At 42.3% G+C, this 12246-nt stretch overlaps 1 protein-coding gene across 1 annotated transcript in view; it reads left to right on the top strand.

Annotated features, from left to right (window-relative positions):
* Positions 1–12246, top strand: part of NRXN3 (neurexin 3) — a 1784727-nt gene that overhangs the window by 1342065 nt on the left and 430416 nt on the right.

The raw sequence follows: 12246 nt of genomic DNA on the forward strand, positions 1-12246 counted from the left end.
TATAGCAGAGTTGGTAGACATGTTCCCTGTCCCAAGAGAGTTTACATCTAAAAGATATTTCCATAAAACACCGTATTTGGGCTAATAATATATTGGCCAATTAAAGAACAAAGAAAAAGCCAAAGGGATAGGGCCAGCTAGGCCTAAAAAATCCATACTCCCACTTCTTCACAAATTACCTCAATCTAATACAGAATGCATTTAAAACCCCATTTTACAGTTCATCTTAATAATAAGGATGATGATGATTGATAGACACTCTCTCGCTGCAATCAGACCTTGTGTGATCCTAGGCAAATCACTTAACTTCTCTGTGCCTGTTTCCTCATCTGTGAAAGGGGAATTAAGACTGTGGGCCCCATATGGGACATGGACTGTATCCAACCTGATTAGCTTGTACCTACCTTAGTGCTTAGTACTGTGCCTGGCACATAATAAATGCTTAACAAATACTATTAAAAAAATTGAATGTGCTTCAATCCTAAAACTTCAATCAATGATATTTATTGAGCACATATCATTTGCAGAGCACTGTAGTAAGCTTTTGGGAGAGTACAAGAGAATTAGCTGATATATTTCCTGCCCATAATGGGTTTACAGGCTTGAAAACCTGCCTGAAGGGAAATGTATCATATTGATAATAGTACATACAGTGCCTCCTGCATACCTGCCAATCATATTCCTGCCTGGGCACTGGGTGCCACAAGCATGAATGTAGGCAGGGGTGCAACATAATACAAAGTACCCATGTGTGTTTGCATTCAGGACCCCTTGCCATCTCAAAGGACTGCAGTATAATGCCAATTCTGTGCTGTAGCAACATTGCCCAGCGGGCAGTTACTTTGGCAACTGCTGTGGCCTTCACTAGCTATAATTAGCCATGTTAACCAGCTAGCTATTTTTCCTGGATTCCCAATGGGCTTGTCCACCACCCATAGTACCCTAGATGGTTCTTGGGTCAGAAATCTTTATTGATGATATAGCCTCAGGAGGTAAAGGCAGACTAGAACCCTGATCTCCTGATTCCCCAAGCCATTTTCTTTCCACTGGACCAATGGCAGTGTCTGAAAAACCAGCCAATCAAAGGTATTTATTAAGCACCTATTAACTGCAGAGCACTGTACTAAGCACTTGGGAGAGTACAATACAATAGAGGTGGTAGACGTGTTCCCTGCCCACAAGGAGCTTACTGCCTAGAGGGGGAGACCAACATTAAAAAAGATTACAGAGAGGGGAAATGGCAGAATATAAAGATGTGTACTCAAGTCCAGTGGAGATGGGAGTGGGCTGAATATCCAAGTGCTTTAAGGAGTATAAAGTACTCTACCACCCAATAGCACAGTGGGAGTCATGAGGATGTAGGAGCCCAGTGATTCCTATCAGGACAGAAAGCAGCGTGGCCCAGTGGATAGAGCAGGGCCTGGGAGTCAGAAGGGCTTGAGTTCTAGTCTCAGCTCTGCCGCCTGTCTGCTGAGTGACCATGGGCAACTCACTTAAATTCCCTGTCTCAGTTACCTCATCTATAAAATGGAAATTATGATTGTGAGCCTCACATGGGACATGGACTGTGTCCAACCTGATTACAATATTTCTACTCCAGAGCTTAAGACAGAGTCTGGCACATAGTAAGAGCTTAACAAATACCATTTTTCAAGAAAAAGATAGAGTTTGATTTCCTGTAGACTATAATTTGTAGTAAACTGCTTTATTGGAAGTGACCAGTGTGCGGAAGTTTGCCCATTCCATGTTGCGGTTATAATGAGAAGCTGTATGGCTTAATCAAAAGATCACGGGCTTGGGAGTCAGAAGTCATAGGGTCTAATTCACATGGTAGTCTTGATCCCCATTTTACAGGTGAGGTAACTGAGGCAGAGAGAAGTGAAATGACTTGCCTAGTGTCACATAGCAGAGCCAAGATTAGAACCCACATCCTCTGACTCCCAGGCCTATGCTGTTTCCACTAGGCCATGCTTCTTCTCAGAGTGCCCCCTCTATGGATTGAGGCCTATGTTTGAGAGCCACATTTGGGAGTCCCAAAATCAAGCCTAGTGGAGAAGCGGGGTGGCCCAGTGGAAAGAGCATGAGCCTGGAAGATAGAGGACTTGGGTTCTAATCCTGGTGCTGCCAGTTGTCTGCAGTTGCCTGCTGTGTGTCACTTAACCTCTCTGTACTTCAGTTACCTCATCTATAAAATGGGCATCAAATTCTACCCCCTCCTTCTTAGACCGTGAGCCTCAAATAGGACAGGGACTATGTCTCACTTGATTAACTTGTATTTTTCCCAGCTTTTCATACAGTGCTTAGTGCAAAATAAGGTCTTAACAAATATCTTTTTTTAAAAAAAAAGCCAAGGGTTCCCACCCCCTGCTGTGGATAGATTAAAACACTTGCATGAAAGAGAATCAAGTGAATTGCCTTTGCTGGCTGTGAATATTCTCCTTCAACATTTTTAAAAGTGATCTGAGAATGAAGTTAGCTATTGGCTCATTGTGAGACTTCTGATTTGAAGGTTTTAGGTAGCAATTAGCTTTAGTGATTGATTTCACTAATGCTGAGTTGCAATTGGACTCTAAGAAGTCTGAACAAGATCACTATGCAGGAAAAATGAAGCATGGCTTAGTGGAAAGAGCATGGGTCTGGGAACCAGAGGACCTGGGTTCTGATCCTGGCTCTGCCATGTGTCTGCTGTGAGACCTTGGGCAAATCACTTAACTTCTTTGTACTTGTTTCTGTGAAATGGGGATTCAGTCCTACTTGACCTGCATGAGGCTCACAGTCTGTGTCCAGTCTGGTTAACTTCTATCTACTGCAGCGATTAGAACAATTTTTGTCACTAAGTGCCCAACAAATACCATTATTATTGTTAATTATCATTATGCAATAATGAGAAGCAGCATGGCCTAGTGACAAGAGCTCGGGCTTGGGAATCAGAGGACATGGGTTCTAATCCCAGCTCTGCCACTTATCTGCTGTGTGACCTTGGGCAAGTCACTTAACCTCTCTGTGCCTATTACCTCATCTGCAAAACCATGTGGGACAACCTGACTACCTTGTACCTAGAACAGTGCTTGGCACATAGTAAGTGCTTAACAAATACTATAATTGTTATTATTAATAATAAACACAAAATAGAGATACCCAAGTGGTAAACTAACTTTTATGTCCATGGTAATCATTGTTTTAAAACAAATAAATGATGTTAAAGACACACTTTGAGAGAGAGTATAGATTTCCAATGTAGAATGTCTAAATGGGCTTAGAAGGGTTTGCTGTCCACTCCCAATCCAGGCAAAGATATTAAACACAGTCCAGGTTGTTTATGTTTCCCTGTTGTAAGAGGCTCTCCCATTCACAAAAGGTCAGGTGTAATATACCATTCTCCCACACTTTTGTAGTTAGAGGGAGGATTCAGAAAGTTTCATAACAAACCAACTAATGAAAATGTCGCCCCAGGATAAGGAAGCTAAGATGAGAACTGTACCTCTCAGCCCAAACCCTTGATGCTTTCTGAGCTACCGTAATAATAAAATTGATTGTGGTATTTGTTGAGCATTTACCAAATGCCACACACTGCATTAAACTCTTGATTAGATAGAAGATAGTAAGGTAAGACACAATCCCTATTCCACATGGAGCTCTCACATCTTCCCTCAGAAGCTTATTAGTGCTGTGCCAAATTTACTTGTTACCTGCACAAGCCAGGAAATGTCCCTAATCCTAATTCTGTGGTCCTCAGCCTTCCACACGTTTTTGGAGAATATTACCTAGCTAGAGTATTGCACAGATAAATGATTGTCACCATCCCACGGTTTCACCTTTTAGCTCTCGCTGGTGTGGGACTCAGATGGTTGCATCTATGCCGGAGCCACTGTGGCTAAGTGAAAAGCGCACGGGCTTGGGAGTCATAGGTCGTGGGTTTGAATCCCGGCCCTGCCACTTATCAACTGTGTGACTTTGGGCAAGTCACTTCACTGCTCTGTGCCTGTTATCTCTTCTGGAAAATGGGGATTAAGACTGTGAGCCCCATGTGGGACAACCTGATTACTGATTAGACAACTGTCAGTGACAACTGATTAGAACAGTGCTTGGCACATAGTAAGTGCTTAACAAATATCATCATCGTCATCAACTTTTCTCAAAAGGGAAGGTGTTCCTCCATCTAAACACCCTCTTGGTAGTGCTTTTTTTTGGTAAGAAAAGAGATGACAACTAAGGATAGTTCAACAATTAAGTACAATCATTAGGAGCAGTCCTCATTTAACTAGGTTGCAACAGTTGCTGAAGTTGCTCTAGTACCAGATCATAAGATCATAAAATAAGAACGTACCTTTGAAATGTAAATCTTTCCCTAGATGTATTTTCCCTGACCTTAGTGAATTTGGGTTCTTAAATACCTCCAATTATCTAATTATGCAATAAGAATTCCAACATTTAGTACAGTACCTGACACATAGTAAGCACTTAAATGCAAGAAAAAGAAACAAAGAAAAAACTGGACCACTCTTCCCATCAGCCAGGTGGCTTTCCTCTCCACAATTCCTTCTCTTGAACTTCTCCAAAATGACTTTTCTGGTGGCAGTCCTCCATCCTGGAAGGGCCCAGACATCCTGACTCCTGTCTTCTAACTCTTCTCCTGCTTCCCCACCTGATTTCCTGAACTCTTATCGTTTTGGCCACAACAATATCTACATGTCCCACCTACACATCAAGTGTCTTGCTGAAAAGCCCATTTTTCATACCACCTCCTTTGAGACAGGCAGCTGCTCAGAAGCCGAGACTATGTGAATAGCTTTTTCTCTGCAATTAGGCCTGCTATTGTCATTTAACAGATTGGTTCCTGGGGTTTGAGGACTGTTTAAAAGTACACTCGGTTCTGCTCTGCCTTAATGCCCACTTTCACTAGAATGTTGATTGGGAATCAGAGTGTGAAAATGTTTGGGAATTAAGAAACTTTTTTTTTTCTGACGTGAGCCTGTTTGTGACCAGTATAAGCTTGGCATTGGATGAAGCAATTTGTGTACCCATACATGGCACTGGACATAATGGACACTTCAATACAAACTTTCCTTAGCATAAAGATTTGGAAGAATGCAAGCTGCTCACTATTGGAGACCTGGGCCTCATGTGGGACAGGGAGGGTGTCTGATCTGACTATCCTCTATCTAGTCCAGTGCTTGGCACATAGTAAACATTATTATTACAGTTCAGATCTTAAAGTTCATCTCTTCTTGTCTTATACTGTCAAGTCAACTCCGACCCATAACAATTCCATGGCTATATCTCTCCCAGAACACCCCACCTCCTTCTGCAGTCGTTCTGGTAGGATATCCATAGAGTTCTCTTGGTAAAAATATGAAAGTGGTTTACTATTGCCGCCTTCTGTGCTGTAAACCTGAATCTCCACCCTTGACTCTCTCTCATACCCCTGCTGCCCAGCACAGTTGAGTTTTGACTTGAAGTAGCCTTCCACTCGCTAGCCACTATCCAAGTTAGGAAGGGAACGGGTATGCTTTTGCTTGACCCTCCCTCTCATAGCCAAGACTGTTACAGTACTGGAAACTCTCCAGGTGCAACTCTGAGAGGGGTCAGTATAATCAAGCAATCATATTTATTGAATTCTTATTGTGTGCAGATTACTGTAGTAAGAACTTTGGAGAGTACAATAAAACAAAGCTGGTAGATATGTTCTCTATCCTCATTGAGCTTACAGTGGAGAGAACTGTCCAGAGGTAGATGGTGTATTAACCCCAAAAGGCTTGTTGAATCTGCCACAAGAATGGACCTTTGTGTCCACAAGATTTATTATGCCCTGTCTTCAGATCTGAGAAAACTTTTCAGAAACTGTGGGCACCTTGCAGAACACAGACTGTGTCCAACCTGATTTGCTTGTATGTACCTGAGTGCTTAGTACAGAGCCTGAAACATAGTAAGTGCTTAACAAATACCATAATCATTATTATTATTACCTGTCACTGACAGCAGAACACTGTCAACTGATCCCTTTGGGCAGGGAATGTGTCTGTTGTTATTACTGTACTCTCCCAAGTACTTAGTACAGTGTTCTGCACACAGTAAGTGCTCAATAAATATGATTGATTCCCAGTGGCCCTCTGGCTTGATAGGGAAAAATCAGTCTTCCTCTCCACCCACACACCTATGGATAAGTCTCTCTCTTTCCCCTATCACAATCCAGTTACAGTCTGTTGGAAATATGAAATTAAACTAGATTTTTCCTTACCAAAATGTATCCTAGCAACTAAGATGATGTGCCCATTTGTAATATCACTTTGTGACTAGAGGACTGTGGCAGAAGCATGGCCTAATGGATAGAGCATGGGTCTGGGAATCAGAGGATCTGGAGTCTAATCCCAGTTCTGCCACTTCTCTGCTGTACATTCTTGGGCAAGTCACTTAACTTCACTGTGCCTGAGTTACCCCATCTGTAAAATGAGAATTAAAGCTGTGAGAGGGAATGTGTCCAACTTGATTATCTTGATTCTTCCCCAGTGCTCATTATAATGTCTGGCACAGTAAGCACTTTACGAATACCATTAAAAAAGTGCATTTGGATCTGCACCACTGTTCTTGAACACTTTGAAAACCAGAATGGACTATCCATAAGACGTTTTTACACTTTTACTAATTTGGTTTCTTGATCCGTCTATCTCATGGCAGCTCATTACTTGTTCTTCCAGAAATCAGATTTCAAGTACTCCTCCATTTGCCTACATCTACATCCATGAGTCAATCAATCAACTGTATTTATTGAATGATTACTGTGGACAGGGAACTGAGCTAAGCTTTTGGGAGAGTTCAGTACAACAGAGTTGGTAGACATGTTCCCTGATCCCAAGGAGCTACAGTCTAAAGGGGGAGACAGGCATTATTATAAATAAATTAATTATGAATATTTACATAAGTGCTGTGAGGTTGGGGATGGAGAAATTAAGTGACTTTCCCTCTTTATACTGTAAACCTCTTGTGCTTAGGGACAATGTTTCTCATCCACTGTAATCACACAAGGAGTCTTAATCATAATATTGATTGTGGAATTTGTTTAATAAATAATAATTATTTGTTAAGCACTTTCTATGTGCCAAGCACTGGGGTAGATACAAGGTAATTACGTTGGACATAGTTCCTGTTCCACATGGGGCTCACAGTCTTAAACCCCATTTTACAGAGGAGGTTACTGAGGCAAAGAGAAGTTAAGTGGCTTGCCCAAGGTCATACAGCAGTCAGGTTACAGAGTTGTGATTAGAATCCATGTCCTCTGACTCCTAAACCTTTGCTCTTGTCACTAGACCACATGCTTACTATGTACTTGTATTTATTAATTATTAAGTACATCTTTTCCCAGAAATCCCCTGTCCTCAGTCTTTCTAGGGTATCAGAACACGGGAGCATGGTGGGAAGGAGGAAGAGAAGCAGTGTTTAAGGGCTCAAGGGGTTAAAAAGGAAAGAAGTAGGCCCTCTGTGTTTGTTAGATGAACTAATAGGTCCAAGTCCTGTCACGCCTGGGAGAAAATGTAATATCCAGATAGTCACTGTATCTGTGCTATTTTCTGATCATGTGTTTGTTCCACCTTGAGCTGTGGAGTAATTACGTAATTCTTACAAGGCTGTTTCAATCTCAGGTTATAATACAGTGACATCATTGATAGCTCTTGAAATAACTGATAGTTGCTTTTATTGTCCATCCCCAGAGCCTGGGGTAGCGTTCCCTCAGACAACATGTGGACAAAGCTTCTTTAAGCACAACTCTAACTAGAATGGTCTTCCCTTCCATTGACCTGCAAAGCAGGATCTCTGAGCTTGTTCTCTTGGGAGATGGCTGAAGTGAAATTCACTCTCGCACAGGCATTTTCTTGGCACTCTGGCCTTAGTTTAGCAAGAGACAGAGGCTGGCAAACAGCCCAATCATCAGAACTCTCAGAATCACACTATATTTTGTGAGCAGCTGTCGATAGTGTGCATGAGATTAGTATTGTTTGCAGAGGCTTTATTGATCTTGGCTTTGTGAAGCTCAGAAATCTGTTTACAGTGGCCTATAAAAATGAACGGCCACTTCTTTTGCTGAAGGTTAACACATAGTGTTTATTTAATTGAATGGAAATGGCTTTCTGTTATCTAAATGTCATTGTTAATAAATTTTCAAGGAACTCTAGATTTGGAGAGTGTTAGGGAGAAAAGGAAAGAAAGAGAAAAGGTAGAGTTTCCTGGTATCCCTTCCCCTCCCGGTAAAATGTTGGTATTTGTTAAGCGCTTACTATGTGCCGAGCACTGTTCTAAGCGCTGGGGTAGACATAGGGGAATCAGGTTGTCCCACGTGGGGCTCACAGTCTTAATCCCCATTTTACAGATGAGGGAACTGAGGCACAGAGAAGTTAAGTGACTTGCCCACAGTCACACAGCCGACAAGTGGCAGAGCTGGGATTCGAACTCATGAGCCCTGACTCCAAAGCCCGTGCTCTTTCCACTGAGCCACGCTGCTTCTCAGAGATAATCCCAGAGATAATTTGAGCGGCCATCATTCAAGCACTATTGTCAGTGGACTACCACTTTCTTCTCTGGAAATCTAGTTTGCGTTCATCTTTTCTCCCTCTTTCTTCATTTGTCTTTCCCTTAAAATATTTCTAAGTAGCATACTGGGCTCAGTTTGTGGACATTTCAGGAGTAGTAATGGTATTTCTTAATATTCTTTTCAGAGCACAGTCTGCACCCATCATCCCTGACAGGCTCCTTGAGATGTGCGCCTCTAGACTGTAAACTTCTCTCAAGACTGTAAGCTCATTGTGGGCAGAGAACATGTTTATTAATTCTGTTATATTGTACTCTTCCAAGCACTTAAGATAGTGCTCAGCACACAGTAAGTAGTAAGTACTCAATAAATATGATTGACTATGCCACTGGGCTCAGTGGGGCAGGGCTAGAGAGCGGGCAAAAGAGCATGGATGGCTTAGTGCAAGCCATCACCTCTACAGCAAAAACAACTCAAGCGCTTGTCCTTAGGTGTTAGAAAATTCTTATTCTCTTTTAATTCTTGGTGTCTGGCCATTGTTCATTCAGATGATATTGGAAAATGTATTGCTTTCAATTTCCAGGGTAAGCAGACACACTCAGATACCATTTGACATTGGCAAGCCTTAGCAATAGAGCGTAAGCTCCTTGATTGTGTCTGCCAGCTCTCTGAATCACACTCTCACACTCTGCACCTAGTAAGCACTCGATAAAAAGCATCGATTGACTGATCTTTGAACTGAAGGACAACTCTAATAGAAGTGATATTTATTAAGCAATGTTCTAAGTATTTTGCTAAGCACTGGGGGAAATTCAAGGTAATTTGATGAGACACTGTTGTGATTCCACAGGGGCTCACATACTAAATGGGAAAAACAATAACAATGCATTATAAAAAAAAGATAAGTAACAAAGTCAGCCATCTGAAACAACAGTGTGAAACAAAGTTGCTGGGGAAATAGGGTGGTCTAGTGAACAGAGCATGGGCCTGGTTATCAGAAGGACTTGGGTTCTAATACCAGCTCTGCCACTTGTCTACTGTGTGACCTTGGGACAAGTCACTTCTCTATGTCTTGGTTATGTCATTTGTAAAATGGGCATTGAGACTATGAGCCCCATGTGGGAAATGGACTGTGTCCAATCTGATTGCTGTGCATCTACTCCAGCGCTTAGAAGAGTGCCTGGCTCAGAGTAAATACTTAAATGCTGTTAAAAAAAATATATATATGGACATGGGATTCCTTGGATTCCTTGTTACTCCAGTAAATCATCTTTAGATAAAACCATCTAAAATACTCTGGTCTGTGGCACTGGGGTGACATCAAGAGACCCCAGATCTCCCAATCTGATAAGGGGCTGCTGATGATGTGATTCTTTCCCTACATGTAAGAAAACCATCCCTGCTTGTTTAGCATGCCATTGATCATGAATTTTAGGATGTCATATACATCTTTTTTTTAAATCCCATCATTGCTATATATTTTGAGGGGAGGCAGTGAAGTGGAAAGAGTATAGGTCTGGGAGTCAAGGAGACCTGGGTTCTAGGCTTAGCTGTACCACTTGCCTGCTGTGTGATTTTAGGCAAGTCACCAAACCTCTTGGTGGCTCATTTTCTTTATCCATAAATTGGAGTTAAAATACTTGTTCTCCTTCTCTCAGTTTGGGAGTCACAGGATGAGATCTGTGCCCAGTGCGATTATCTCCTGACAACCCCAGTGCTTAGCACATAGCAAGCATGTAATTATGATGGTCATCATCACTAATGAATTTGTTAAATGCTTACAGTGTGCAAAACTCTCTGCAAATCTCCAGGGAAAGCAGGCTATCAATTCAGACTTGGCCCCTGCCCACAAGAGGCTCACAAACTAAAAGGGAAGAACTGATAAGCAGCATGGCCTAATGGATAGAACATGGGGTTGGGAGTCAGAAGGACCTGGATTCTAATCCTGGCTCTGCCACTTGTCTGCTGTGTGACCTTCAGCAAGCCACGTCACTTCACTGTGCCTCAGTTACCTCATCTGTAAAATGAGGTTTAAGACTGTGAGCCCCATATGGGACATGAACTCTGTCCAACCTGATTGCCTAATATCTACCCCAGCACTTAGAACAGTGCCTGGTACATAGTAAGCACTTAACAAATACCACAACAAAAACTGAAAGCAGAAACAATGAGGTATATTTAACAAAAAGCGTAGTTCAGCAACATGAACAACACAGGCACAGTCTTCCTGGCAGAAGGGATTATTCCTTAGGCTTCTTCCAGCTCTTGGATCCAAGTCCTGGCCTCCTTTTTGAGCAGAGGCAAGTGGTGGTGCCAAAATTAGAGCCCAGGTGCTCTGACTGAGGCCTGGGCTCTTTCCCCTAGACCATCGTTCTTCTCAGCAGATTTCTCAAGATACTCAAGGTCTGTTGTCAGAAGAGCTTGTGGTGGATTGAGAAACAGTTGTGGCTTAATGGATAGAGCATGGGCCTGGGAGTCAGAAGGACCTGTGTTCTAATTCCAGCTATGCCACTTGTCTGCTGTGTGACCTAGGGCATGTCACTCCACTTCACTGTGTCTCAGTTACTCCATCTGTAAAATGGGGATTAATACTGTGAGCCCCTTGCGGGACATGGACTGTGTCCAACCTGATTAGCTTCATTTACCCCTGTGCTTAATCCCAGTTCCACCACTTGTCTGCTGTATGACCTTGGGCAAGTCACTTCACTTCTCTGTGCCTCAGTTACCTCATCTGTAAAATGGAGATTAAGACTGTGTGAGCCCCATGTGGGAGAACCTGACTACTTTTTATTTACCCTAGTGCTTAGAAAAGTGCTTGACACTTAGTAAGCACTTAACAAATACCATAATTGGTATTATTATAGTGCCTGGCACATATTAAACACTTAAATACCACAGGAAAAAGATTCTGAATCCAGCTTCCAGATCTCTTGTGCCACCCTCAAACTTAGCAGTGAAAAAAAGATGAATCAGACTGAGCCCACCTCACAGCTCTGCCTCACTCCCATGATGGTTAAGGAGGAGATGTAGCAACTGGGTAGCTAAGGATGCTGGAGAATTTCTCAGGTCATCTGGAATTGCTTAGTAATTGACAGAGTTCTGTTTGGCTGATGGTGTCAGATGCTTTTGTCAAGTTTAAGAAAACAGTGTAGATGTTTTGGTGGTGTTCCCTCCACCTTTTGTGCTGGAAAGAGCACATCTCCTCTGCAGCAGTCACGTGACTTTATCCAATTCTCATTTCAATGATGAACCCACAGTCCCACCATGAATTATAGTCTGGAATGCCATCACCATTTCATCATCCCTAATCTTGGAGCAAGAGGGATCTCTGAGGTTCTGATACTAATCAGAATCTAATTTTCAGTGTCCCTCTGGGTCGTCATTTCTTCATCTGGAATACCTGCTCAAAGGATTAAGGTGGTGATCATAACCACTTTAAGTTTTAGTCTTCTAGGGAAGGGTTCCCCTTCTATGCTGTAAGTTCACTGTGGACAGGGAATGTGTCCACCGACTCTGTTATATTGTACTCCCCCAAGAACGTAGTGCATTGCTCCACATTCGTTAAGCAGTCAATAAATATGATTGATTGAAAAGAGATGGGTACAATTGTTGCAAATTCATTTCCCTCAGGTGTAAATAGGGTGGGGTTTTGCAGAATTTCCCATCTGGTTTGAATTATGATTTTATTTTAAACTTGAGGGCAAAGGGATGGGATATGGGACTTC

The sequence above is a fragment of the Ornithorhynchus anatinus genome, chromosome 1 (genome assembly GCF_004115215.2).
Source record: "Ornithorhynchus anatinus isolate Pmale09 chromosome 1, mOrnAna1.pri.v4, whole genome shotgun sequence".
Lineage (NCBI taxonomy): Eukaryota > Metazoa > Chordata > Mammalia > Monotremata > Ornithorhynchidae > Ornithorhynchus > Ornithorhynchus anatinus.